Below are 25,752 nucleotides of genomic sequence, written 5' to 3'. Positions count from 1 at the left end.
AACTCCATGGGTTTAATAGGATTATATCTGACTCCTAATAGGGATGGGCATCATATAGAGAGCTGTGGCTCAGCTCTGAGCACTTTTACTTGTGCTGCCTGAGCTTCTGGGATGATGGATGGAGGGGCAGGATGAGGGATGGAGAGGGGCAGAGTGAGAGATGGAGAGGGGCAGGATGAGGGATGGAGAGGGGCAGGATCAGGGATGGAGAGGGGCAGGATCAGGGATGGAGAGGGGCAGGATGAAGGATTGGGAGGGGCAGGATCAGGGATGGAGAGGGACAGGATGAGGGATGGAGAGGGACAGGATCAGGGATGGAGAGGGGCAGGATCAGGGATGGAGAGGGGCAGCAGAGGCCAGAGGGTCAGGGCAGGACAGGAGCCCTCGGTGTCCCTCTGAGCCCTCGCGGGGTGAATCTCTGCTGGGTGAGGGCAGTGCCTGCAAGCACCAGGATCATTTATTTGGTCTGTAGCTCCACCAGGACAGCTGTGATTGTGTTGCTGTGAAATGACTTTTCAAAAACTCTCTCGGTTACTCTGGGACACTGCAGCCGTTCCCGGAGCTGCAGGGAGGGGTGACCGTGTCAGAAGGGCTGAGGACACCTGGCATGGGGGTGCGTGGGAGCGGTGCTGCCTGCACACGGGTGTTTTTCCTCGGGCTGCAGGAAGTTTGGATCGGGAAAAGCTGGTCGGTAGCACCATCTGCAGGCTGCGAACCAGGGCGGGCGCCGCTCGCCGCGCTCCGCTCGGCACTCGCAGGGAAAACCGGGGACAAAGGCACCGGGAAGAAAGGCAGGACCGGCAAGGGCCGGGCCGCAGCCGATGGCGTGGCTGGGCATTTTCAGTGGTTTCATTTCATTTCACAGCGCTGCCGTGCCCAGCGGGGCTGGTGCCAGGTGCAGGTGGCAGCGCCGCTGTGCCAGGGCTGTGCCTGACTGAGCCTGGAACCTGTCACCAAGCGTGTCCCTCTGTCCTGAGCCACACATCCCTTTGCTGTCCCAAATGGCTGCCTGTGCTCCGAGCTCTGCTTTGCTTGAGACTTTTCCCCTGCGAGCTGTGGAAACCCTCTCAAGTTCCAACCTTGCTCTTCAAGTCTTTCTTCAGCAAGCGGCCTCTGCGGTGTCCCACTGCGAGCTGGAGTAAAAGACAAGAGGAGCAGATTGCAGTCGGGAGATGAAGCTGCAGGGTTTTATCCATCCCTGCTTTGCTCCAGCGAGGCCGGTGGCAGCTCCAGGCGCATCAGGGCACGGCTTGGTGCCCGGCCTCCACAGCATCCCATCCCAGAGCCCGTGGGCCTGCAGGGAATGTGGCTGCAGCCACTGGAGACAGCCCAGAGGGAGCAGGAACCCCACAGGAACCCTCGGCCCCCTGTGCCCGACTCCCCCGGAGCCTTTGCCCTGCCCCAGCTCGGTGCCCGCTCCGGCGCTGCCACTGCCCGGCCGCTCGCTCGGCCGGCCCGAGGCTGCTCCAGCTCTCTGCAGCAGATGGCACTCTTTAGTTCTGTTTCGAGCCCTCTCCTTCTGGAAGTTTCTCTGGGAGAATCTGTTTTAAAGGGGCCTCAGCACTTTCGCAGCCCTATTCTCCATGAGGCTTCATGAAAGCTCCTAAAGGCTGCTGGCTCTGGAGGGAGCCGGCGCTGGCAGGCAGGCCCTGCCAGGCCCCAGTGATGTGTTGGCTGCACTTCTGCACAAACTCAACTGGTTTTGTCCTTCTGCTCCTGAATCAGTAACACCAACCCCTCCAGGAAACCCCCTTGGCACCCAGTTCCTCTAGTACATGTCTGGTTTCTTTAATCCACAGTGGACAAGGGAAACCCCTCTGTGTTCTTGACCCACCTTGATCTTGTCTCTCCCATCCCACCTTGTGCATTGTAGTGTCACAATTACCTGGGAGAATTACAAGGTAATGACAACCACCACCACTACCAGTTTCATCACCTTTCTGTACCATGGAAGGGAGAAAAGTAGCAGCTACAACCTAACTGAGCCATCACTTAAGGCTGTGGCAGTGGTTGTAGTTTATCTGCATGAATAAGGCTTATATTTAAACTGCATAAGAGCCTGGGCAGCATGGGAAGATGTGAATCCTGTCACACAGACTGCAGGGACACTTGGTACATTGCCATCCTCCCAGCCCTCTCCTGGAGAGGCTGCTGGCCAGAACTGTAGGGCAGCTGGCACAGGGGACTCACTGAGCTGGGCTGGGCTGGAGGGGGACAGCAAAATGTGTCAGTCAGGAGCCTGGCTGGAGTGCCTGCTGAGCAAAGTGAACCGGTGGCAGAGAGGGCTGGGAAGGCTGGGCTGCTGGACAGGGAGGGACTGCTGCTGTTCTTTTGGCTTTGTACACCGAGATGATGTTGTCTCTGACCTTGGCACCAAAGCCAGTTTTGTCACAAACCTCAGGGAAATAGTTGGTTAGAGCCTGGTGCTAAAAAACACCAAGGTGAGGTTTGATTCCTGTATGGGCCACTGACTGAAGAGTTGGACTTGATGATCCTTGTGAGTTCCTTCCAGCTCAGAATATTCTATGATGACAAAAATGTTGTATGGAGAGCAGGTATCAGCCCTGGGACTGGGAAAATGTGCTCCATCCCATGTGACACACTGAGCTGGGGCTCCTTGGACATCCTTTCTGCCCTGTGTATCATTTAGAGGTCACCACTTCAGGGAAGATCAAATTTTTTCATTGAAATTTAGGTAAATCTGTGTTTACAGAGGTTATTTCAGGGAAGATCAATTTTTGCCAGGCATTACTTTATGTATCTGCCTATAGGAAGAAGAGTTTGACTGATTTTGTTGGTTTGGGCTATTTATTTATTATTTATATGTTTGGCTCTTATTATTGTCCCCTCTTAGATGGGATGCTCTGTTGGTTTTCACTAATTACAACATGGTTGCTGCTCTGAGCAGGGACTGCTGTCCATGGAAGTACACTACAAGATGTCTCTGCTCCATAAATCAGTCTCAGGATTTTATTAGACTGTTTATGTAACCTTAGTTTATGTGCAATAATTCTTTGCTGTGTTGCCTTGAGTAATTCCCAGAGAGAATGTTTGTTCTTCTTGCTTATAAATTCTTTACTGTGGGAGCTTTGCTTAGGACTTCTTTGCCCTGCATCACTTTCCCTTTCCTCTTTTTTGGGGTAACACTTGGTAGCAGTATAAATTCCAGTCATTAAAACCTAACTTGTGTAAGTTACTCACACATCATGAGCTATAAGAGTCTTGAAATGGGAAGAAATAGCTTTGTAGTTAACCTGATTGCATTGATTTTCTTTTAAATGCACGTGGAGAAACTTTGGAAGTACCTAATCCCTGCAACCTTGGTGCAGTTCTTGCATGGAAGGTGCCCTCCTCTTTGGAGACCTTTGAGTGGACATACTTAGTTTTGTCAGATCACATCTCATAAGTTAATTAGTAATAATTGAATCCAGTAAAAATGTGGTGAATTCAGGGGGTGCAAAGCACAAAGTGGAGCACAGGTTTTCCACAGAGGGTCTCTGAAAGCAATACATCTGTCAGTAACTTCTGAAGGCAGCAGGACTGCTTAGGGGCTTTTGCTGACACGTGTTCCATCAGTTTATAAAATCATAGCCTCAAACATCTGATAAAAATCAAGTGTACTTCTCTTCTGAAGTCATTGCATGGCCACATGCAGAGTGTTTTGACATAAATCCCCAGGGCTGCAGTGGAAATGGCTCCATCAGGGTGGGGGGAGGATGGAGCCATCTCCCCAGCACACACAGCCTGGGATGGCCCCAGGCTCCCATCCCTGGGCTGCTGCAGAGGCTCCTGTGGGGCTCCGAGCTGGGGGAGCTCCTGTGCTGAGCCCTGCCCATAGGGCTGAGGCTGTGCCCCACATTGTGCCCAGTTCACATCAGCTGGGAGAAACATCAGCTTTTTCCTTAACAACATTTGCTGGTGAACCAACAGGTCTACTGGATTGTAAGTCCTTTGAGATGTTTCAATATGATATTTTCTCCCATACAACAGAAATAGTCAGCATCCTGATTTCTTTGTGTTACAGACTAGCACGTGGGTGTTATCTCAGGGCTACATGGCTAAACCACCTCTACCCCACATAGGACCCTACTATTGACTGTTATTTCCTTTACCATGTCTACCTCTGTCTTCAGTCACTGCTCCTCTTTCTTACCTTCTTTCATCCTCCCACAAATACCCTTATTATTTTTGTGCATAGGCACCTCTGCTACAGGCAGCAAATTCCCACTGTGGTGCCTCTCTGCATTATGGTCTGAATCTTGCTCTTGTTCTCCTTTTTTTTTTTTTTTCTGTGACCAATGTGACCACGTGTGACCAAAGGTACCTGAGGCAGGGGGACAGTGCGTGTCTTTGTGATGCTGCTGTCTCCAGGCTGAGCCAGCCTGGTGCAGAAGTGGCAGTCCTTCAGGAGCCATCAGGGCTTACGGGAGTCTGTAACAGATTTCAGGACAGCCTGCTTTCTCTCTCTCTTCTCTCCCCCCACCTCTGTAAACATATGAAAGAAACATGAGAGAGCATTAAACCACAGAAGACAAATCATGGTCAGAATAAATATACTGTTTGCTAGCAAACTTAAAAATACGCTTGTGGATTCTAATAGCTGTAGGCAAGAGTTGGATATTTATTGCAACCAAGGCTTACTGTGGTTTATTATGTTTATAAAACAGTTTAATACTACTTTTCTTTTAAAATGAGTTTTTAATTTAGAATAATTTTTTAGGATTTGTTTCCAGAGTACAGATGGCTGATCGCTGCGGGGGTGTGGGGTGAGAGGGAGAAATGTGCTTGTGGGTGTGTTTTAAAAGCGCTCCCAGATGGAGTGTATTGAATGAAATTTAAACCATTGCCCTGTGAACTACAAGTGTGATAAATATAATCAGTCAATCCCCAGAACCACGGCGCAGGGGGAGCAGATTGATGGGCACGTGCTGGGGAGCGAGGTGGGTCAGGCAGCCCGTGGGCCACGGCAGCAGCTCCAGCATGGACTTCTCCCATGGAGGGTTCCTGATCTGCTGACAGCATCCCCACCTCCTCTGCAACCCCTCCAGTCCCTCAGTTCCTCACAGCACACCGAAAAAAGGGAGAATCCATGCCAAAAAGAAGGTCTGGCTGCTGGGAGTACGGAGCTCTTGGAGCATTTTTCATTTACTCAGTCTTAATTACTTTCTATGTGTAAGAGTTTGCAGCTATCACTGTTCCACAGGTTAGTGTAGTCCAGTCTTTTAAAGCCCATAGATTTCCTTAGAAGGATTTGTTTGTACAGCTTCTTTCTGTGTTTAAGGCAAGTAAGCCACACTGAATAAACTGCACAGACTTTTTTGGACAACACAACAGGTGAAGGAAATGGAGTGAATTTTAATTGCTCCAAAGTTCTGAGATCTTCCAGGCTCTGGGGAACAATTTTCAGCTAAAAATGATCGATAGGCCTTGAGGTGTAGTGTGGGAAAGCATGTCTGTGTCCTGATGTGCAGATGAATGATGCAGCATTCCCCTCTGATGGACTGTGGAACAGAGTGTAAGATGGACATTCACAATTGCTTCTCTCATTGCAAACACGTAGCAGCTCAGCCTCCTTGGCTTCCTTCCTGCCAACTTCCATCAAAAATAAAGTCATCTCTGCCCTGGCTGAGATAAATGTCTGGCCAGCTCATTTTCCAAAAGGATGTGCTGTGAGCAGGGCTTATTAGAAGGGTGACAGTTTGTTTTTTCCTGGCCAATACAAATTTAAGGCCATGTCCACACTTGCAAAATCTGGCATGTTTTCTCTCACGTTGTCCTTCCACCATGCTTTCATCATGCCTAATGTCTGGAGAGAAAACTGCCAGATAGGCTTCCAGACTTCCACACTGCCATTTGGATTAGATATGCTCCAAGCAAGGCTTGCTGGTGCTCTCTTGCACGCTGTCAGCATGGACAGAAATCACTGGCACCGTGGCTGTAGCCAGACAGCCACTCCTGCTGCTGTGCTGGGTTGTCCACAGCTGCCTGGCTCTGCTGCTCCTTGCCCTGTCCTGCTGCTCCCTGCCCTGTCCTGCTGCTCCCTGCCCCATCCTGGTGCTCCCTGCCCTGTCCTGCTGCTCCCTGCCCCGTCCTGGTGCTCCCTGCCCTGTCCTGGTGCTCCCTGCCTGGCTCTGCTGCTCCCTGCCCCGTCCTGGTGCTCCCTGCCCTGTCCTGGTGCTCCCTGCCCCATCCTGGTGCTCCCTGCCCCATCCTGGTGCTCCCTGCCCCGTCCTGGTGCTCCCTGCCCTGTCCTGCTGCTCCCTGCCAGGTTCTGGTGCTCCCTGCCCTGTCCTGCTGCTCCCTGCCCTGTCCTGCTGCTCCCTGCCCTGTCCTGCTGCTCCCTGCCCTGTCCTGGTGCTCCCTGCCCATCTCAAGCTGTCCCTGCTCATCTCCAGCTCTCCCTGCACCATTCCCTTGCTCCCTGCCCATCTCCAGCTCTCCATGCCCATCCCCAGCTCTCCCTGCCCATCCCCAGCTCTCCCTGCCCATCTCCAGCTCTCCCTGCCCATCCCCAGCTCTCCCTGCCCATCCCCAGCTCTCCCTGCCCATCCCCAGCTCTCCCTGCCCATCTCCAGCTCTCCATGCCCATCTCCAGCTCTCCCTGCCCATCTCCAGCTCTCCCTGCCCTGTTCCCATGCCCATGGGCAGTTTGCCTGGCAGGCAGTGCCTGTGCACACACTGTGAGCTCATTTGTGAGCCTTTCCCGTGGCTGCCTTTGTGCTGCCCCAGCCCCTGGCTGTTTGGGAGGGCTCTCTCAGACAGCCTGTGCCAGCTGGCCAGGGCTGTGGTGGCCACCAGGGCTGCTGCAGAGGGCTGGGACCCTGTGCCAAGCCTGCTCTGTCATTGTCATCACTTGGTACATTTTCAGCTGACACTGCTGAGAGGATATGAGAGATGTACAGCAAGGATGGGCAGCAGTACCAATGGCTCTGCTCAGTTAAAATGGACTTTATCTGATGATCCTTGAAAATCTCAGCAGATCAGGGTGAGGGACAACAGGAGGACATCTCTTGGGACTGGGATTTAAACAACTGGTCTAGTGGGAGGTGTCCCTGCCTATAGCAGGGGGTTGAAGGTAGATGGTCTTGAAGGTCCCTTGAAACCCAAAACATCTCATGATTCTCTGTAGTTTTCCACATTGCTGGCCAACTTTGAGCTGAGGTGCAGGATATCATGATTTATTTGAAAAGATTCAGCCAACAGTGGTACAACAGAAAGGGACCTGGGGGTCCTGCTTGGTGGCCAGTGGGATCAGAGCCAGCAGTGCCCTGGGGCCAGCAGGGCCATCCCTGTCCTGGGGCTCCAGGCCCTGCAGTGCCAGCCAGGCCATCAGGGGATTGTCCTGCTCTGCTCTGGGCTGGGGCAGCCTCACCTCCGGAGCTGGGGCAGGTTGGGCAGCACAGTGTGAAAAGGACATTGAACCATCAGGGAGCACCCAGGAGGATGGGGAAGGGTCTGGAAGGGAAGCTGTGTGAGGAGCAGCTGAGGGCACTGGAATGTTCAGCTGCAGGAGACTGAGGTCAGACCTCACTGTGGTCTTCAACAGCCTCAGGAGGGGCAGCACAGGGCAGGTACAGAGCTCCTCACTCTCATGAGCAGGGATGGGGCCAGGGCAGGGCTGGAGCTGGGCCAGGGAGGTTTAGGGTGGAGATGAGGACAAGGTTCTTCCCCCAGAGGGTGCTGGCACTGCCCAGGGAATGGGCACAGCCCCGAGGCTGCCAGAGCTCCAGGAGTGTTTGGGTGGTGCTCACAGGCGCAGGGTGGGACTCCTGGTGATGTCCTGTACAGGGCCAGGGGTTGCACTCCATGATCCTTGAGGGTCCCTTCCAACTCAGGGCATTCCAGGATTCTGTGGGAGCAGTTAGCAAATGGCTTCTGTTTCAAGTACATTTGTTGTTGTTGATGAGTAGAAGCGCAGGCTCAAAGCCTAGAAATTAGCTTTCCATGTTGTCACAGAGCAGCTGTCATTTGGATTTGTGTGTCACATGAGGACCAGGGGGCTGGGATGACAGAGAGCATCACTGTGGCTGGCATCTTTGTGGGGTAACATCATTAATAAGTCTAATTGCACTGTAGGGCTGCAGTTTCCTACACCAAATGCTGTTTTTCACTAATTCCTGTGTATCTGATGCCTAGTGCAGCCACATTAGGCAGGAGTGAAGGAGCTGTTCTTTAATTACTGGAGGTTTGCTTTGTGGAGAAGCAAACCTGCCCTCCAGGTAAACGTAATCCTTGCAATAATAATGGATTTAAACCTGTACAGACCTATAAGCAAACTTTGTAAATAAGCTGAAGATAGGACCATAATTAGAAGGAGACATTCTTAAAACTTTATAAGGGATGTTTGGTCATACATAAATTAAAAGTGGAATTTAGCATATTTAACAAGTAAAATTGCCTTGTAAGACATGCAATGCAAAAACATTAAACTTGCTGTAACTTGACAGTTTCAGCATGCCTTTGGGTTATTTTTGGGCTCTAGACAGTTTGTGCACAGAATCTCTGGATTATTATTAGCATTATTGGAAGTTTCTGTTGGAGCATTCCTGAGTGGACTCAGTTTTGGTGGTGTAAGAAAGCAGTCAGCCCTGCTGTTCATATTTCATTTAAAAGAATTGCTCTTTGTATTTCACCTCCCTTTTCAAAGGAAGTGTAAATTTTGCTAACCAGTGGTGAAAATTCAGGCTAAGGTATTTGTAGCCCTGTAGACAATCAAACAAAAGCACAGGATGGCTACAGATTTTATCCATAAAACAAGTCCTGGAGGCTTAGCTCAAAACTCTAAACCTGATTCTAATTTGCTTTATGAGTCTCAGTTTTCCCCATGTGTAAAATGGAGATCTCTGGTGAGGGAAGCTTTGATCAAGCCAACACCTTGAAGAGTTGTGTTCCCCTGCTCTGCATCAACCCATTCCCGTGCTCCTGAGCCTGAGGATGCAGCTCCACTGCCCTCCTGCCTCAGATGCAAACAGCAGGATCTCTCATCTGCCAACAGGTAGAGGTCTTGGGAAAGCAGAGCTGCCATATGGAGAGCAAGAAATCCGTGTGTTCTCATAGCAATAGAACCTCAGTCTGCTGCCTGCACTTCTTGGTCAGCCCTTTGCTTGGTCCTTCTCTGTGTTGCCTCTTTGGATACAAATCCTGGTCCCTTGTGCTGCCTGTCTCTTGTAGCTTTCCTGAACCTGATGTAATACTTTTTTTTTTTCCTCTTTTACCAAGGTCTTTTGATTTGTCTTCATTTTGTTTTAAACTCTGAAACACTGGTAATGCAATTGTAGAGCTAAATAAACACTGTATTATGTTTGGGGATATTACTTTCAGGAAAAATGGTCCAGTGCACAAATTGATAGTGGAGTGTATTGCACTTAAGAAAGATAGACTGTGCACTTACTGCTTGCTGCAGAAAACACTGCGGGAATTTCTGGTTCTATTTCTTTTTCTTTTTTTTTTAATTTTGTGTTTTAGTCTATCTATTTTTAGAGCACGAGTTTGGTGTGTAAAATCTCAATGTCCATGGAGACATTACATTGTGCAAAGCACATGTTGTCATCTCAGTCATTTTCCAGGGTGCTTCCTGTAGGAAATCCTCAAGAAGCCTAAAGCAATAATCCCATCTCCTTTTTTTTTTGGAAAGGTTATGATATGACTTTTTAGGAAAAAACCACAACTGGTTTCTTTTGATCTCAGTACCAAGGAAAATGAATAGTAAGGGTTTTCACTGACTGCTTTTGGTCTTGTCTGTAAAGGGAGATCAGTGACAAAAGGGAGAAGACAGCGACCACTTTCCATCCTACCACCCTTGTTTCTCCTTCCTAACTTTTTTTTTTTCCTTTTTTAGCTGGGTGCCTGTCTGCCTTTTGATTCCAAGGGCTTTGGGAGCAGGTGCTGTGCTTCCCTGAGTGTCTGAAGGAAACACAGCATTGTGGGTGCTGCCACAGAGAGACAACTGACCCAAAACAAACCCAGGGAAGGGCTCACGTTCCATACTGGGTCCCACAGGCCCACCCTGGGTGACAAGGGTGTCCCCACACTCCACTGCCAGGTCAAGGGGCACTTTGAAGAAGATGTGGGGAGAGGGGACAGGTAATGAGAAGGATTTAAAGACACACAGCTATGGAGGCAATAGTTCCCTGGGTGGAGCTGTAGCTGGGAAGATAACACATCCAAGAGTTCTACTTCTTCAGGCCTAAGTCTGTACTGCTTGACCAAGGGCTGGATGTGGTATTTGAAATAGTAGCAGACTCATAAATCTCCATTTTCTGGTTGCTTTAGGATCCATACCTAGCTGGTATAACACCTGGGTAGTGGAAAAGCTGTACAGTGCTGCTGGGATTGCACTCTCCAGAGAAACTACTGGGCTATGGGTGAAACCAAAGGAATATTTCCTACCCATGCACATGGGATTCCAAGCTCCCAGTCTGCTCCTTTCCTTTTTCAAGTGACTCCTGGTCTTTAGCAGGCAAATACAGTCTTGGTTCTAATGTGTTTGGCCCCAAAAAGAAAACCCACAAGTGCTTGCGTGAGTTTGGATTGAGGCTTTTCATTTATTCTCTTGAAAGTTTTCTTTTTGAGAAGTCCAGAACTGCGGTCCCAAGAGTCCAGGAAGTGTAATTCACCCCACAGTGTCACAAGGCTCTTTGTTGATTTTGAAGGGAGAGATTTCCAGTGTCCCACAGAGGCTCGAGAGCGTTTGTCCCCCACTGGAGGCTAATGAGACCTCTGTTACAGGTTGCATCTTCCCCCAAAGAAGGTCACCATTTATATTGCTCCCAAATGGTTCTTGGAAAGGAAGCACTGCAAACTCTCAAATTGCAGCAGCAGGAGAGCTAGAACAATTTGCCTGGTGGTCAGGAGGAGTCAGAAAGTCATTTTGCACTCACCAGAAGGAGATGTCTCTGCCTGCCCACCTGGAGCTTTGGCATCTCAGGCATTGCTGCACTGCCCAAGGTTAAATAAACTGAGCTTCACTGGTGGTTTTAAATCCTTCCTCCTCCTTTCATGGCATCAAGAAAATCATTAAAAATATAGCCTGGATGTTTGCAGACTGTCTTCTGTGCTGGCAGCTCTCTCTGGTTATCAGCTGGTTTTGGTTTTGCCCACTGCAGGCAGGGGCAGCTCAGCTGAGTGCCCCACACAGCTCCAGCAATGCTGGGGCTGCAGTGGTCCAAGGAAACAGAGGGACAAGGGCTGGAAGGAGAGATAACACCTTGTGCTGGAACAATTCAAACCTGGTTTTTATTGTATCTCTTTTCACTGCTGCTTCTGCCTGGCACAAGGCGCTGCCAGCAAAGGCCAGGCCCTGTGGATAAGGAATCATCACCTCTCCCTTGGGCCAGGCTTGCCTTGGATGAGGGATAGACCTTGGAGCTCCAGAGCCCTCTCCAAACCAGGGAGCTTTACTGAAGCTAAATGCATGTGAATGTTCATGATGGGATGTTCTTAACAAGGGCCGTTTCTGTTGAGCTGGTTCCATTTTAACTTCTAATGGGTAAGAGAAAACCACTTGAGTAGAAATGCATGTTTTTATCATTAACTTCTGTAGCCAAGATTGCTTTTCTAGAATAACTAGATTTACTTTCACATCTTTTTCTTTCTTCCTCTCATTTTCTGTCAGAATTCGCTATGTTCACCCTCACTGTGGCTTCATTATCTCGCTGCCAAAATTAAAATCATACTGATGCTAACTGATTTTCTGGTGGTTGTGGTGACAGTTCTGTGATGTTTAGAGGTTTGCATTCCTGCCCTCCCTCTGAGTTCCCCCTCCCCTCAGGGGTGTCTGTGCCAAGGAACAAGACTTTGCCTACAGCGCTCATCGCTGAACCTTCAGATCAACCAGTTAATACTCAAAACATTTTCTATTTAAATTAGAAACTTACTTATCCTTAATCTCCCCGTTCCCCACAAAAATCTCAGGCTCAACCTCTCACGCTTCAAATCTAAACCCAAGGGTAAATGATCTTTACTGTAAGAAACTAATCAGATGGAGGAATTTACTTAATAGAGAAATTTTTTGAAATGGATCTCTTCGATAATAAAAAGTGAGAGCCTCAAAACACTTTTGTGCTTTTTGAAGTCTTAGCAGAAGGTATCAATAGACTTCTTCTGTGGTAAGGATTTAGTCTGAATTTATTGAAATCCATCTATTAGGCCTGAGCCTGTTGACTTCTGGGGGCAGCTGGTCCCCCAGTATTATTTATGACTCTTTGAACATCTCAGATACGGTCTCAGATTTACGAAACAGAATTATGTTTTGGCAAGTGTCCCATGTTTATGCTGCTCTTATGCCCTGTATTTATATACTGTGTAACTCTGGAGAAGTGCTGTCTGCTGAATTGCTGGGTTAATGCAGTGCAGTGTCACTGCAGGAAGGTATTTCCTTCGTGGATACATTCTAGGAAATCCCTGAGGATGGTTTAAGGATGGCTCTGTATTTCCTTTGAAAGGCTTTAAAAAGGAGATTACATACTGAGCAGCATTAGGTAAACTGGAAGGGAGAACTGAACATTTCACAGTGTTTATACTTTGTTTCCTAATACTTTGTTTCCTACTGTTTATGCTTTGTTTATACTTTGTTTCCTACCGTTCAGAGGCAAATTGCTTTTGTTTTACTTCTCAGCCTTTTCTCAGTCCTTCCTCTCCTACCTGCTCTTCCTCACCTGCCCTGTGCTCAGCAGCAGCGAAGGAGGACATAAGAGAATACAAAGGGATTAGAAAAGTTAGTTAACCCTAATTCTAAAAGGTATAATTTTGAAAAAAAAAAAAAAAAAGAAAGGAAAATGTTGTGAACATTAAAGTTACTCCAGATTAGAAGGCCAAGAACAGGATAGGCTCTGCTTTGGGGGGCAGCTGTGGAGTGAAGGGAAAGCAAAATGGAGACGAAATAATGAACTTTGCTTTCCTTTCATTGCTTTTTTATGTGCTTTTTACTTCCTCATCCACTTCCTCCAGAGAAAGACCATTTGTTCAGCAGGAATTTCTGCACACCTTCTTTGGGGAGTAGCAGTATTTGTCTCCATCCCTCTAATCCACTTCCCCCCTCTGCCTGTATTTCACACCTCTGAGAAAATCCAGAGGCACTCCAGTCCCTGCTTCCCTGGCTGGGTTAAGTGTCAGCAGGGAATAGGAGGCAGGGCTGTTGTGCACCAGGAGGGCAGAGCCTCTCTGCAGCTCCGTTCCTTGATCCCAGAGCATTTCAGTGCCCCCGCCAGGCTGGCCCAGCCCTGGGCACCGTGTGCCCAGGAGATTGCAGAGCCTGCTGGGGCCATCAGCAGCGCTCTGTGCAGGGCTGCCACCAGCACTCACAGCTCTTGGAAGTGCTCTGCTGGAATGTCAGCAGAAGGTTTGCATTTGGGAGTCAGAATGGGAAATACATCTACAGAGCCTTGCCCAGAAAAGGGTTAATGTGACAGAGCCAGACTTCTGATGGAGCAAAGCAGGAAAAACTATTTCCATCACGGTAAATAAAAGTGCATTAAAAAGACATTTAGTCATGGGAATAAAAGCTAAAGAAACACATGCTACATTGGGATGGTTTATATTAGTGTCATTAACTCCTATGTTTTGGAATAACTCCCAGATGAAGGATTATGCTGAGAGGAGGAATTAATGGCACTAATGTAAGCCATTCCGTGGAGTGTGCATTTGTACCTTTGATTTCCAGGCACACAGGGAGCAGTTGGTAACACAGCAGAGCTGAGGGTTGGACAGGGCACAATTAGAGTTAGCCTGAACCAGCCTTGCTTCGAGCCAAGGCAGCTTTATCCCATGGAACTGAGACAGCTGGGAGGAGGATGGAAAATCGTTAGGAACCTCGTGTAACCTGCCATTAAGGTCTGGAGCTCCTCAGAAAGCAGAATCTTCGTGCAGAGAAAAATGCAGTGTGGAGGGGAGAGCAGCCTGCAGCCTCAGCAGTGAGGAGAAAGGCCCTTCCCAAAATTCTTACAGTGTTTGCAGCCTGAAATGAGCCAGGTCCTTTGCAGCTTCCAGGAAAGCTTGCAAGCAAAGGAACATTATTTGCTGTGGTGGAGCACAGCTGAGCTCCCTGGTGAGTGCAGAGCAGTAGCAGTTGGCTCCTTCCCCTGCCAGAGCTGCTCTTTGGGGAGTTTTAGGCCAATAAATGTGAATTTCACTGAAGAAATGACCTGTAGGACATCAGTAAGTGACTCAAGAATAGATGCTTATTTTTTCCATTTTTTTTTTTTACCCTCTTGACTCAATTCAATGTTTATTGTATCACTGTTTTTAAAGGGATGTTTAAAAGCGTGTGAGCACTTCAGAAAGAGAACTACAAGAACTACAGCGATTCTTGTGAAAATCCCATCTGTAATATTTGTATTCCTACACTTGTCCTTTATGTCTGCTTGATTAACCCTTTCTAAACTGCCACCTCTTGACCACAGGGCCTGTGGTCCCAAACACTGATGGTCCTGCCTTGCTCCCAGCAGCCCCCCTGGTCCATCAGGGTGTTTGGACTTGAGCATTAATTATTTCTTTGTTTGAAATAAGATTATAAGCAGTGCTTCAGTTGTTTTGGGTGTGTAGAAAAACACATCAATACTCTTTTAAAATCGACTCAGAGTATCCCATTTCTTTGTAGTAGTACTGTGAAATGTTTAAGGGAATAGAAGACATGCTTGTGGCTGTGTTATTCTTTTAAAAGTTGAAGGTATTACAGAAGGATGCACAAAAATAGCAGACTCTTAATTTTTATGAATGTGCTAACTTTAACATTGAACGTGAGGCATTTTTATTTTAACCAGCTGTGGATGTCTTGGATCATACCTAGTTTAAGATAAATCCAGCTTTGGTTCTTTCCCTCCTCCCTCCTGAAAGTTGAGGTCCATACACATGTTGGTGCTCTGGAGGAGCCTCCTTAGATTTTCTCATTATTGTCTAATGTCTGCTGAGGTATTAATGCCTAGAGAAGCATTAAAAATAGATCATTTTTTATCTTTGTAGATTTTTACAAGTCTCATGGCCTGTAAAACCTCTCCCATAAGGATTGCAGTGTCAGTGATGTACACCTGCACATTAGTACTAACTCCTCCTGTCCTCCTCTTTCCTCCTCGTCTATTTGAATAAAAGGAAATGCTAAAGACTCCTCTCTCAGCATTACATTTGTATTTGAATTTGGTGATTTCTCTGCTTGTAACAAGTGTATGTGAAACTGTGAAATCCTGGGTTTTGATTAACTTCTAAGGCCCAACTAAACTTTGAAATGGAAACTAACTTTGCTGAAAACTGAAAGCTTCTTAGTTTCTGGACTAATCCTGGAATTACACACTGGATTTGCTTCATGGAAATAAGTGTGCTTAAAACATTACCTCAGCTAAGTAGGCTTGCATTGTTTGCAGAGGCCAGGAATAATGGGTGACTTTAACCCTTGCCATCTGTGCTGCCTTTGTCCCTGAACAGGGCATTCAGTCAGTGGAGCTGTGGGTGCCAAGGCAGGTGTGCTCACCACCCACATGGGGGCTTTTGAACACAGCCCTGGCTCAGAACCCATTGTTCTTGTCTGGGTTTGAACAGCCAGGTGTCTGCTAAGGAAGGCAGGAGCCTCCCTTGAAATGGAAAATGTAAACCCCTCCCTCTGAATTATTATAATTTTGAAATTAAGGGGCTCTCAGGCAAAGATAGGGCAGTAGCAATAACAGTTCTTTACTAGGAAAATTAAAAATACAAATACAATAGTGCAAACAAACAAACAAAAAAAACACCCAACAAAAACAAAAACTCCACTGCCAGAGTGAGAGCAGTCCCTGTGCCCCTGTGTGTCAGGGGGTGGCACAGCCCCATCCCATGGGGGCTCAGCCCTCCTGCAGTGCCAGCTGTGGCTCTGCTGGAGCAGGGATCCTGCACAAGGGGGGAGTTTTCCTCTGCAGCTCCAGGGCTGCTGCAGATGGGCCTGGGCTCCCTCTGGCCATGCAGGGCAGCAGAAGCTGCTCCTCTGGCAATGCCCTGGGCAAAGGCTGCTGTGCTGTGCCAGGCTCACATTGGATCCAGGTAGGAATGCTTGGCTCCTGCCCTGGGCGCAGCATCTCCCCATGGGATGCTGGAATTGGATCAGCCCTGCAGGGACACTCAGTGGCCATGGACAGCAGAGATCTCCTGCAGGGAGGAATGGCTGGGGGAGAGATCAAGAAAACTGCCCCAAGAACAGCAGAGAACTGCCCCAGCTCTGACACATGGGGACAGAACACACAGCCCCAGCCTAAGACAGTTCTGTATCAGGTGATTAAAATCAATTACAAGGTAACTTCAAAGCCCCACAGCCTCTGGGGTGTGTCAGTGCTGGTTGCTGTGCCTCCCCATGGAGCTGGCTGATGTAGAACAGGTGAGATTGTGTTCAGTGCTCCCCAGCCCTGTGCACTCACCTATTGGAACCTTGGTTACTGAGAACTTCAGACTTTCTGTGCTGACAGGCAATGACCCCCAAGAAAACACTGCATTTGACCTGAGGCTGAGCAAGAAGTACTGTCTGGCACATGTAATCCCAACCCTGGCAAAAGGCAGATCAGATTCCACACTGACCAGGCTGTGCTCAGAGGTGCCTGTGCCCCTGAGGTGTGGGGGGATCTTGGCTGCAGTCAAAGCATCCATTTGCTGGCACTGAGCTGTAGATACAGACCTTGGGTGTGGACATTGCTCCCTGGGGAACACTCTGGAACACCCCTGGGATGGTTCCTGGGCCAAAGGTGTGCCAGAGGGACACCTGGCAGCACACACAGTGACACAGGCCATGGGGCTGCCATGTCCCCTCCTGCTGAGCCTCAGGATGTTGCTGTAAGACAGCAGAAAGGTCTGGAAATCCTTTTGCTCCATGGAAAGGCTGGGACACGTTTGGGCAGGGAGCTCCTGCTGGGCACGGGCACTGATGAAACACATGAAGGGAATAATAATCTTGCACTAAAGTGTGTTGGCTCAGGGGATATGGGCTTGACTTTGTCTCTGCTTTAGGCTCAGTCTGTCCACAGAGACCTTCTCTTTTCTCTGCCTCATTACCCCATTTGTGAAGCACCTATAAATTCTGCTTTTCCTGGCTGGGATTTTGTGCTGTTTAATTCCTTTATGCCTGTGGTGGCCTCAGATAGTGCAGTGAGGGGTCCATGTAGGTTCAATAAATAAATGATGAATATGATTATTTCTCTTCTGTTGCATATTTACAAGGCTGTGTCCTCTTGTGCACCATATTTAGTGCAGAATTTGTAATGCAGTATGTTGCAGCAGCTTTTCTAGTGGCTTTAGAAAGGTCAGGGTGATTTAATTTTTTCACTGTATCCTTTATTCTGTTTAGCTCTGAATTTGAGATAAAACAGGCTTTGCTGAGTTGTGACTAAATGCCAAAAAAATATGTTCAGTTCTAAATTCAGCTTCACTTTTCCCCCTTAAATACATAATTCTTCACAAGTATCTTAGAGGTCTTTTCCAACCATAATGATTCCATGATTCTTCACAAGTGAATTTAGAGGCAAGTAGTTTACTTTGGGATAATTGTACACTACAGCCATAGCCCATCCTCCTCCTCATGCCTGTCATCCTGGAGAAAATGGCTTTGATTTTTGTTGTTGTTGCTTTATGATTTAATGTTTAAAGTGTCCCATCAGTTTCTCAGTGTCAATACTTTCCCCTGCCATTAAGCACTCAAGACAGGGAAGGAAGGAGGGAACATATATCTATAATTTCAGAATACCCTCTGTAGATAGTGACATTTACCACCATGCCCTCCAAAAGCAGAGCTCTGAGTATCCAACAGCTCTGCCTGCACAGCTCTTGCCAGGCATGCTTAGCTCGAGCAATGAAGAGTTCTGAACATCTTCAATATTTATGCTTCACCAGGCAGTTATCCTCAGTTATCCTTTTAGCAAGTCCCATTTCTCCGTGTTCTGTCATGGGCTCATTTATACCAGGCTGATTTAGTGCTAACTGGGGAGATTAGATTGCCCTGCTTGATGCTGTCAGCTAAAACTGAGTCAGTGTCTGTGTACTGTGGCCCAATTGCTCAAAGCACCTTACCCTTTTCTGTATTGCTCATTCTATTAGCTACAAAAGCCTTTCTCACCCCGCTTTTGTGCTGGGGTCAATTAGCTCCTGAAATAGCTCATATAACACAAATAATCATGGCAGCACTAATCCTTTGGGCCAGCTCCATACAATGGCCACTTCTGGCCCCGAGGACAAAGAGGGCTGTTTATCTTCCCTGCACACAGGCTCCAGCACTTTGCCCAGTCATTTGCAGACGAATTTATTATCCCAGAGGTCAGAGGTGGTTTGCATTGGAGGAGATTTTCTACCTTGCCACCATATGGGACGTCCTTGTCTTATTCCTGTAGGATGCTCCAGGTGAATTGGATCACAAATACACACATTCAGATAATTCTATCTTAGGTAAACACGGGCCTGAAAGACATTTGGGCTAACACAGCACATTTCCTGGTTCTTCTGGTGTCAGCAGAGAGGATTCCAGCAGGAGAGGTGCCTCCTCCAGCCTGGAGCTCCCACGGCTGCAGTCACAGCAAAGGCTTTCACAAAGGACAAAGCCTCCAGACAGGGGTGGAGTCAGCCTGCACTGCATCGTGTCCGAGCCCCTACCCTCAGAATAACCTGATCTTTGTCCTGTTGCTCCTTACACTGGTGCAATGTATTTGCAAGGGTTAGGCCATAGTGTGCACCAGCCAGCCTGCTTCTAAGTTTGTTATCAAAGCCTCAGGAATTCATCAAGAACATAAATTGTGCTAAATTAAGAAAGAAGAGGCTGAGAAACTGAATACCAAGACTGCAAAAGCTAGATAACAGAAGACTGTGAAACACCTAGGCTGTAACCAATCACAGATAGTGAGAAATGGAAATAGAAAACAAAGGAACAAGACAAAGGCACCAATCCAGAAGTGTGTACTTGGTAGTTTGTAGAATCTATAAAAGTGTGTGTAATGTAAACAATAAATGGCTTCTGCTTGATCATATTGGTCAGTTGTTCAGGAGTCCTGAATTTCCTACAATATTTCACCTTGGAGGTAAGAAAAGAACTGCTAGAATAAATGAATAGTAAGAATTTGCTGTGTGTCCACAGAAAGAAAGAAGTTGCCCCCCAGCCTAGGATCCTGCAGGCTGAAACTGGCTTTGAGTTGCACGTTTAGATTTGAGTATTTAAATCCTTTAGAAAGAGACAGGAATGGAAATGCTGACAAAGTTACCCTGCAGTTAACCTGGAAACCTTAGCACTGCACTTAACCTTCCTGGGCAGGCATGATCCATATTTGAGAAAGCATGAAAAGTATGAAGAGCTGCTCACCAGACAGGAATGAAGAGGTGTTGACTTCCTTCATCTTAAATATTTCTGCTGGCCTTTTAGCTCCATAATTGGCATGCAGAAGGGAACATCATACCCAGATAATCTCTATTGCTCTTTCCTTTGCAGGAAAAGCTGTGGTTCCTCTACAGGTGTTAGTGTGCCTGTAGGACAGGAGAGGGATGATTTACAGGCCTGATGCATGGAAACAGCACTTCCCACTGAGCACTTTCCAGGCTCACATACCTGTTCATTTCCTCTATTGTTCATTTGTTTTTCCTCGTGATTGGTCTTTCTCCAAAAGTACCATTGGTTCTGGGATAGAGGGTTTATATTTCTCTCACATTTTTGGGTTTGTTGAGTTTTATTATTTTTCTACCTCATTCCCCAGGAAGCCTTGTGTTTCCCTAGCAGTTGTTTCTGTTGCACTGTAGCTCGTGATTTCCTGAGCCCTGAGCTTGCTGTGGGGTTTCTGAGGGATGGGATCATCCCAGGGCCGTGGCTGCAGACCTGGGCTGTGCTGGGAGCCTCTGGAGCCAGAGGCTTCAGCATATCTGGGGGGTCATGAGGAGAGAAGCTTTTAAAAAGCTTGATGGCTTTTAAAAATTTCCTGTCCATTGTTAGTCAGTGTTAGCCAATTACAGACCATCCTTGCTGGAAGTGTGGAGAGGGGCTGTGTGGCCTTCCTGTCTCTGCAGCTCCTCTTATCTTCCCAGAGTACTCTATGAATTTGTCCCAAAGACTTTTATTTCCATAGTTCCTTTTCCTGTGCTTTCCCCAGTCTAGTTTTGCCAGATTTTTTTTTCTCCTTGCTGATGAGAAGAAAAATTGCAGTAGTTTTTCCTGCTCAGATAAACACTTTGAGATGAAAGTGGATGAGAAGAGAACATGGCAAGCGAGTTGTACCCACAGTGTAACAACCATTACACCAATTGCTTTAGTTTAGTTCACTCCTGGTAATAAGAGCTGCTAAACTTTCAAGGCTCAGCATCAAGGGAACTATCTTTTGAAAGAATAACAAGAAGATATGTTTTAAAATATCTCCTTCAGCCTTGGATAAATCTAAGGGTAGATGACATGTAAGCCTCTAGGGACTCAACTTTCTGAAGCAAGTTGGATGAGCTTCCCCAGCTACTTTTTCATTAAAGAGGAGTGTATAGTGCATGTTCAGAGTACATTAATGACTACATCATCAGTAATAAATTAGGTTAAGGGCTGTATGTGATGCTATCAGATCGTTGTAGCCATCCTGCTTTCATTCTCTATTTTTAAATGACTCTGGAGTCATATCTAGAGAAAGTCAAAAGCCTCTGAGGCCAAAGGGGAAAAAAAAGCTGGATGGCTGACTGGGAGAGAATAGCAGTAGACTTGTGGAGAGAAAAAATAAAGCTTCAAGGTTTTCGTTTCTGTCTCACCCAATTTTTGTGTATTGTATCTGCACCTAAACTCCAGTGTGAGGAGGAATGTGTCCCACGTGCAGTGTGGAGTCAGCAGAGCTCCTGCAGTGCAGTGTGAGATGGGCATTTCAGGAGCAGCAGGAGGGCAGTTGTGCCCTGAAATGTGGCTCCTTTCTCTGAGCTGCTGGCAGAATCCCCCCAGCTGCCCTGTGCCCAGGCAGAGCTGGGCTGGCTTGGTTCTGGTCTGGGTGTGCCCTCCCCTGCATGGCCACCAGTGCCACCACACTGTCCTGGGCACGCCACGGGCTGTCCCCAGGCTGGCTGTGTTCATCTGCTGGTTCACATCCCGACACAGCTCCTGTCCTGCAGCCTTGCCTCAGCAGCCATGTGGGAACAGCCAAGCCTTCGTCTAATCATTCAGAAAATCAGCTGAATTCAGTGACTAAAGAGATTGCTTTGGTCTGAAATAGATCCTTCCCACATGCTCTTCCCCAGTGCTGGTCCAGCTGGTTGAGTTGGCCACTAGTCAAGTGTGTTAAAGAACCAAATCCTGCATTAGAACATTGACCTTTTCTTTATGAGACATCTAATTTTATCCCAAGAGTTATGGCAGTTTCTCTTTAGGAAATGTGCTTCCTCATCTGCTTTTGTATATTCCAGAAGATGTTGCTACAGAGTTCTCATCTCCATTTATTCTCCTTGGCCATAAAAAGAACACAGCTTCTCTTGGACAGAAGATGATTTCGTTGATAGCCTTTAAAGGTTTTCGACATAATCCCATGTATTGGGTTATTTTTTCTGTTTCAGGCCATTCCAGGTGAAATGTCCCGTGTACAGATAAAAAATTCTGCTGCTACATTATTTCAGTTCTCAAACATGGGGGAACCACGCTGGCGTAGGTGAACTGGATTGCTTTTTTTGAAAGTTCTGTAATTAATATAAATAGCTGGCAGAATAAATGCATATTTTAGGCAGAATTAGCTTTTTTGTTTGATTCTATAGTGAAAAAGGATGAACTTGTGTAAAAATAAAGATTTTGAGCATTATAGTCAATTTTTCTCTTGTCTTAGATCATGAGAGTGGTGTGTAAACAGTGCCCCAATTATTTCCAAACAACACAGCATCGTCCTGCCACCTGTTTAAACAGAATTTCACAACTGACAGTCATCCCCTAGAAGAGACTCTCTTCCAGGACATATTTGTTGTCCAAAGTTGAAAGTGTGAAATTACATTCCCATGGGGTTTTGTGTCCAGTTGTGCCTCTGGCTCTGCTCTGTGTCTCCATTTATTCCCTATAAATTGGTGTGTATCACTTGCCTGTCTCCCAGGAATGTAGTGAAATGTGGTGTTTGCAAAGCTGCTTGGTTAAAGAGATTATTCCCAATAAAAGCTGGTTCTAAACATCTGAAAAAACTGGACAACATTCAGATCCCAGATGGATATCAGTGGCTTGTGTCCATAATGATTATTGACAGCAGGAATTGGGGCAGGATTTTCCTAAGGGCTAAACCATGAGGGTTTTCCTCATCTGCCTTAAATTTGGGTTCTGAGCTGTAAATCACTGCATTTTTTTTTTAAACATGAGCTCTTCCTTGGCACACAGCTGTAAAACAAGTTATTTGAGGGTGAGGTAGTCTGTGGTTTTAGAGAAACAGGAGATTCTCTGTGCTTGTTGGCTGTGGCACAGCTGTACAGAACAAATCCATTGCTGCTGGTCCCACCGGGGCAAGGGTGGGTGACTGGAATGGAGCAGGGCATTCCCTTAATACCTGCACACTCCTGTCCAGTGTTCAGAAGGGAGGAGGGTCTTTTCCTGCTCTAAAGACCCACTGGTCAGTGTTTCCCACTGCTTCAAGAGCCCCAGGAGCTTCAGTCCCATCAACACTTCCCTCAGATTTACAGCAGAGCACCTTTGTCCTCTGCCAGCACCAGAATGCCAGTTTATGTAGTTCCTCCAAGTGATTTCTAGAACAGCTCGCAGATGGGGGAAAGGAGAGGTTTTGTTGTGAGTATTTCTGAGGGCTGATTGGGGCTGGCAGGTGGCTCCATGCCACACTGGGTCCCCACCCCCTCCTCGTGTCCCCAGGCTGCCACAGGGCCTGGTGCTGGCAGATTACAGCCCTGAGCTGGTGGTGTGTGATTTATTTGAGCCTGTGTCTCTAGCCTGCTGAGCCTTCCTGGGCCAGCATCAATCCTGGCACGCTGCAATTCCTCAGAACCCACAGCCCATCCGATGCTTCGATCCGCCAGAATTTAGCTAGAGGCGCTCAGACAAAAAAGAAATATTGTGGCTGGGGAAGCATTTAAGTTAGAGGAGGCAGCCAGGGCTGTTTTATTACTTAGACCTCTGTCACCTGTGATGACCCATGAGAGTGGGGAGTATTGATCTCTTGTCACTCACGGCGTTCAGCAGATTGCATTGACAAAGCTTGTCAGCCTCTAATCGTGGGTGAGTGGCCTTGGCTGCCACCCCGGGGACAGCGCCTCAGCCTTAACTCCTCCAGAGCTGGCAGTGAGTGCTGACAAGAGGGAGGGCATCACTTTGTGCTCACAAATGCCCTTTCCTGCTCTGGGCTTTGTTCTGTGTTTAATTTCCTTTACTTTTCGCCCTCCTGTCCTTTTGCTGGGGCAAGGAATTTGTGTTGGTATTTTCCTCTTCCATCGCCATCTCCAGTCCTGGCATGGGCATGGGAGTCTTGGAGAAGCTGTCTGGTCCCTCAGCCTTAGAGTAAATTGCAGCATGTTCTTACAAACAGGACAGAAATACAGGGCCCAGAGCTGAGCCTGATACCTGCAGCACTTAAAAATACAGTTATCAATCACCGTGGAGTGAAGGTTAGTGAACCATAGCAGATTTGTGTTTATCCTCAGATCTCTGTCACTGCCACCAGCTCTTGCTACAAAGATAGAAGCAAAGAGTGCTGGATTTATCTTGCTTTGACTTTATCTTCCCTGGCATCTTGGTGTGGGATTAGGACTGACTATGAAATGTGTATATATATATATATACACATACATATATGTACTGGGGGAAGGAAGAGGGGATCCCACGGCACTTGGGCTGGATGAATTTGTGTGCCCCTTCTAAATGCAAGATTCTCTCCATTCTCATCTCTTCTTGAATGTGCAGCTTGTCTGCACCCACAAGTACTGACACTGCCTAAGTGTTCAGAGGCATCTGAGGCCATTCTTGGTATTTCCAACCTCTTTGTAGTTAAGATTTCAGTTAGAAAATTGGCAATGTGGGGACCTCAGAGAATGCAGGAAAGCCAGCTGGATTTCCTGAGGGAAGGTTCACCCCACACCTCAGATCTAGCTCTTGCCTGCCTGGAATGGCAGTGTGTGCTCCTCTGGCTCCAGGTAGTGTGAGGCAGCAAGGAATCAAGCTTTATTTATTAAATCTCTAAAGCAAATGAAGAGTCAGTTTGAGCAAATAATTGTTAAATGTTTGATGTACACGTGTTCTCTCTGTGTCTGCTTTCTTGCTTGTTTTTAACTGTGGTTTTTTCCCAATTCACTTGCTACTGTCTATTGTTTGAGATAGGAGAAAAGGCATGTAAAATATGTAATCCTCACCAGTCTTTTCAAGGGATTGTGGTCAATAGTGTGTGAGAAATGCATTCTGTGTAGAAATGGAACAAGAGAGCAGCTGATAGCATTGCATATCATTTTAAACTAAGCTGCAGTGTCTATCCATTGAAAAAGGCCCCAGCTGGAGCTTAGCAGCACAGCTGAACTTTTTAAAGAGAAAGAGAAAATCAGGACTGTGGGGTTTTTGCATGCTTCTCAAGGCTTTGTGACCAAATGTTCTGCTTTGCTTCCAGTAATTTTCTCTGATCCTTGCAGAGGGAGTGTGAGCAATAGTAAATAACTTGTGTTTCCTTGCAGTGGGTTGTTCAAGGAGTTGGAAAGCAGTGTGAGAAGGGAGTTTGAGTCCCTTATGAGATCTAGCAATCCATGTTGAATTGTGGTGCATTTAAATGGAAAATCACCATCGTGTCAAATCCCAGTGTGTATTTCTAAACCTCCTGTGGGAACTGGATGTGCTTCTTCCCACAGTGCCCAGTCCCTCCCTCTGCAGCAGGCTGACAGCAAGTGAGCAAAGCTGATGCTCAGCTCATAAAGCACTTGTCTTCTCCCACCCAAAACATTGAATTACACAGCTGTTATCGTTCCTTCTCCACAGCCACAGTACAGGATGCCCTGTCATGCTCAGAGCTTCTCAGCATTCTGCTTTTCAGCCATTAAAATCACCAATAGCTCGGGTTCAAAGATGCCCTGCTTGGCTTTGTGGAAGGTAATGATGGCATTTCTGCATCTAAACAGCAAAAATTAAACTTAGCAGGAGAAATAAACACTGTGGTAATTAGGCAGGTTTCTGGGCATGCTGATCCTGCAGAGCATCAAAGTACACTTGCAAAAGTGGTCGTGGTTATTAAACTTAACCACATGCTGGAACATTTCTCAGTGTGACTACAGAGGAATTTTCTGCTTGAAGGATGGAGCTGGACACCAGGCTCCAAGGAGAACTTGCTGCCAATATATTCCCTTCTTGCTACCCCCAGGCCTCAGGAGCTTCAGCTCTGTCTCAGGGTTAAGACTAAGAGCTGCTTTTTGCATCTACTGACCAGCTCTCAAATTCTTCCAATCTTCTGTGTGGAAAAAGCCTTCCAGCTGTAATAAAATGTCTGTTGTATGGGGCATGGCTTCCTCTGCCTGCCTGAGCATGGTGGCTGGTGGAAGGAAAAAATTAATTACCTGTGTGACTTTGTCCCCAACTGAAACCCAACTCTGGCAAACAGATGCCTGGCATGCTAATTCACTGTATCACATTGAGCCTTGAGTTGGAGTTCTCTCTGACAGGTTTTATAATTCATATAACCTGAAATAATTTACACCTAATTAGATTTTGTCAACTGAATAATTCTGTCTCATGCTGCTTCTGCAGAATAATTTAAGCAACTTCATTTTACCCTCAAAATAGTTGTAAATGTCACATTAATTTTATTGACACTAGCAACTTATAGGAAAGTCAACCAAACATATTATGGGCTTTTCCCACTGGGCAGA

General features: G+C 47.1%; 1 protein-coding gene across 7 annotated transcripts in view; it reads left to right on the top strand.

The window, feature by feature from the left end:
- Positions 1-25,752, top strand: part of AUTS2 (activator of transcription and developmental regulator AUTS2) — a 795,423-nt gene that overhangs the window by 308,611 nt on the left and 461,060 nt on the right. The window lies entirely within an intron of this gene.

Source organism: Molothrus ater, chromosome 21 (assembly GCF_012460135.2).
Source record: "Molothrus ater isolate BHLD 08-10-18 breed brown headed cowbird chromosome 21, BPBGC_Mater_1.1, whole genome shotgun sequence".
In the NCBI taxonomy this organism is placed as follows: Eukaryota; Metazoa; Chordata; class Aves; order Passeriformes; family Icteridae; genus Molothrus; species Molothrus ater.
This window is presented reverse-complemented; position numbering and strand designations above follow the sequence as displayed.